The sequence below is a fragment of the Bison bison genome, unplaced genomic scaffold (assembly GCF_000754665.1).
Source record: "Bison bison bison isolate TAMUID 2011002044 unplaced genomic scaffold, Bison_UMD1.0 scf7180017864197, whole genome shotgun sequence".
In the NCBI taxonomy this organism is placed as follows: domain Eukaryota; kingdom Metazoa; phylum Chordata; class Mammalia; order Artiodactyla; family Bovidae; genus Bison; species Bison bison.
In genome coordinates, this window is record NW_011494769.1 from 232571 (window position 1) to 236632 (window position 4062).

The 4062-nt window shown below is 43.3% G+C and overlaps 1 pseudogene; it reads left to right on the top strand.

Moving 5' to 3' along the window:
* Positions 1-970: 970 nt before the first annotated feature.
* Positions 971-1390, top strand: LOC104991610 (annotated as a pseudogene).
* The last annotated feature ends 2672 nt before the right edge of the window (positions 1391-4062 follow it).

A 4062-nucleotide genomic window follows, 5' to 3' on the forward strand; every position in this document is an offset into this window, starting at 1 on the left:
AATCCCAAAGAAAGGCAATGCCAGAGAATGCTCAAACTACCGCACAATTGTACTCATCTCACACACTAGCAAAGTAATGCTCAAAATTCTCCAAGCTAGGCTTCAACGGTACATGAGCCAAGAACTTCCAGATATTCAAGCTGGGTTTAGAAAAGGCAAAGGAACCAGAAATTGCCAACATCTACTGGGTCATAAAAAAGCAAGAGAATTCCAGAAAAACATCTACTTTTGCTTCATTGACTACACTAAAGTCTTTGACTGTGTGGATCACAACAAACTATGGAAAATTCTTTAAGAGATGGAAATATCAGACCACCTTACCTGCCTCCTAAGACATCTGTATGTAGGACAAGAAGCAACAGTTAAAGCCAGACATGAAACAACGGACTGGTTCCAAATTGGGAAAGGAACACATCAAGCTTGTATATTGTCACCTTGCTTACTTAACGTCTAGAGTTACAGAAGGGTAAAACTTTTAGAGTTTCACAGAGTACATCATGTGAAATGCCGGGTTGGATGAAGCACAAGCTGGAATCAATATTGCCAAGAGAAATATCAATAAGCTCAGATATGCAGATGACACCACCCTTATGGCAGAAAGCAAAGAGGAACTAAAGAAACTTTTAATGAAGGTGAAAGAGGAGAGTGAAAAAATTGGCTTAAAAATTAACATTCAAAAAGTGAAGATCATGGCATTCGGTCCCATCACTTCATGGCAAATAGATGGGGAAACAGTGACAGACTTTATTTTCTTGGGCTCCAAAATTACTGCAGATGGTGACTGCAGCCATGAAATTAAAAGACGCTTACTCCTTGGAAGAAAAGCTATGACAAACCTAGATAGCATATTAAAAAACAGAGACATTTCTTTGCCAACAAAGATCCATATAGTCAAAGCTATGATTTTTCCAGTAGTCATGTATGGATGTTAGAGTTGGACCATTAAGAAGGCTAAGTGGAAACCCTTTTCATGAAGATGGCGCCGAAGGCAAAGAAGGAAACCCCTGCCCCTCCTAAAGCTGAAGCCAAAGCAAAGGCTTTGAAGGCCAAGAAAGCAGTGTTGAAAGGTGTCCACGGCCACAAGAAAAAGAAGATCCAGACGTCACCCACCTTCCGGCGACCCAAAACACTGAGGCTCAGGAGGCAGCCCAAATATCCTCAGAAGAGTGCCCCTAGGAGAAACAAACTTGACCACCATGCCATCATCAAATTCCCCCTCACCACCGAGTCAGCCATGAAGAAAATAGAAGACAACAACACACTGGTATTCATTGTGGATGTCAAGGCCAAAAAGCACCAAATTAAACAGGCTGTGGAGAAGCTCTATGACATTGACGTGGCTAAGGTCAATACTCTGATCAGGCCTGATGGAGAGAAGGCATATGTTTGACTGGCTCCTGACTATGATGCTTTGGATGTTGCCAACAAAATTGGGATCATCTAAACTGAGTCCAGCTGGCTAATTCCAACTATAAAAGTTTTCACTATAAAAAAAAAAAAAAAGGCCAAGTGCCGAAGAATTGATGCTTTTGAACTGTGATGTTGGAGAAGATTCTTGAAAGTCCCTTGGACTGCAAGGAGATCCAACCAGTCAATCCTAAAGGAAATCAGTCCTGAATATTCATTGGAAGGACTGATGTTGAAGTTGAAGCTCCAATACTTTGGCCACCTGATGCGAAGAACTGACTCATTGGAAAAGACCCTGATGCTGGGAAAGATTAAGCCATCCTCTTAACTGAAGTATCTACCTACCTAAAAACCTGTTCCACCAGTTTCCCTGGAGCACACACTGCCTCACTTTCCACCCTTAACTACATTCAGAGTGTGCTGAAGTTCAGCTGCTACAGCAGCACAGGAGAAAAAGGGGATGACAGAGAATGAGATGGTTGGATGGCATCACTGACTCGATGGACCTGAGTTTGTGCAAGCTCCAGAAGATGGTGAAGGACAGGGAAGCCTTGTGTGCTGCAGTCCATGAGGTCACAAAGAGTCAGACACAACTGAGCAACTGAACTAAATTGAAAATATTAGAAGCGTAAAAAGCAACTTATGTGCAATTATGCTTTTAATGAATTGCCTTAATTTAAAAAAATGAAATTATAAAAATATTGAAACTATTTTGGAAAAGCCAAAACATACAGAACCTGTTTTCCCTTAAATAATAGGTAAAATGTATATCTGTATCTAATAATCACATTGTACACTTTAAACTTACATACATGGCATTAATATCTCAAAAAAGGTGAAAAAGTAAATTGTTAAAATTAGATAGATATGGAATCGTCTCTAAAAATCTATAAGAAATAAATATCGCCTAAAACAAAGGTCCATCTAGTCAAAGCTATGGTTTTTCCAGTGGTCATGTATGGATGTGAGAGTTGGACTATGAAGAAAGCTGAGCGCCGAAGAACTGATGCTTTTGAACTGTGGTGTTGGAGAAGACCCTTGAGAGTCCCCTGGACTGCAAGGAGATCCAACCAGTCCATTCTGAAGGAGATCAGCCCTGGGATTTCTTTGGAAGGAATGATGCTAAAGCTGAAACTCCAGTACTTTAGCCACCTCATGCGAAGAGTTGACTCATTGGAAAAGACTCTGATGCTGGGAGGGATTGGGGGCAGGAGGAGAAGGGGACGACAGAGGATGAGATGGCTGGATGGCATCACTGACTCGATGGACATGAGTTTAAGTGAACTCCGGGAGTTGGTATTGGACAGGGAAGCCTGGCGTGCTGCAATTCATGGGGTCAGAGTTGGACACGACTGAGCGACTGAACTGAACTGAACTGAGGATATTTCTCTGAGAATGCTGGCTGCCCTCCTAAGTGGCAACTCAAAAACATGCACAACATGAATCCTAAGTGGCGACTCAAAAACATGCTCAACATGAGAATTGAGAGTTAAGTTTTATTTGAGGAAAAATCAGGACCGTAGCCCAGGATACAGCACCTCAGATAGCTCTGAGAAACTGCTCCAAAGAGGCAGCGGGAGGAGGTCATTATATGTGATTCTGGTGAAAGGGGAATTCAATACAATCAAGCACCTAACTTACAAAAGATTTTCTGCTAGGAGCTGATGTCACTATGAAGGATTTAGTGCTTTTCTAGATATGAGAAGATGCAAGGATTAGGATCATAAAATAAGTTCCTGAAAATATCTACCTACCTAAAAACCTGCTCCACCAGTTTCTCTGGAGCACACACTGCCTCACTTTCCACTCTTAACTCCATTCAGGGTGTGCTGAAGGTCAGCTGCTACAGCAGCACAAGATTTAATATCAACAAAGGCAGGAGGCAAATACCGTTGGCAATTTGTAGTTGACATAAGGACAGAGGCAGGGATGTAAGTGGGTAGATTATGGGGCAAGAAGGGAGGGAAGGGGGTCTAGCTATTAGGGACTCCTGACTTTTGCCTGGTCTCCCTTCCAGTAAAAGATTAATATTACTCAATGACCCAGTAGCCCATTGACCTGCCATTGTTTCCATTACCTTCAAGATATGGTGACTGACAAAGATGCAGGAGAGCCCTAAAGCAGGGTGAACTGAAGGCAAATTCTTTTCAAAAGCAATGAGGCTTTTATTTCCTTTTTGTCACAAGAATTATCTTTCTGATTGTGTCACTGGGTGTGGATCTCAAAGTCTACCCAATTCCTTGATCTCACCACAACCTGACGACAACGGTTTATGAGTTTTCCAGGAATAGTTTGAGTTTGGGAATAAAGGGTATGTATTCCTTTGTTCTCTCAAGCAGTGGAAAGAGGAAAAGAGAGAAATAGAAAGACAGGAAAAAGAGACACGTGTCCCAGCCTTCCAGGTTCTCACTGCCCGTCCCTAGCCAGGTCTAGTTGGGCTCTTATAAGTTTGTGACCCGAGTCTGCATGGCTCAAGGAGTCCTTACAACCGATAGGCAGCCCTGCCCAACGCAGGCAGTACGCGGACGCCGAGCTGTGAGACATAAGGCGGTCGCCAGAGGGCGCGAGCGCTCAAGTTCACGCGCGATGGCGTCGACACGACCAGGAAGGAAAGGTGGTCGGCCTCCGAGAGATGGATGGGGCCCGGGAGCCCGC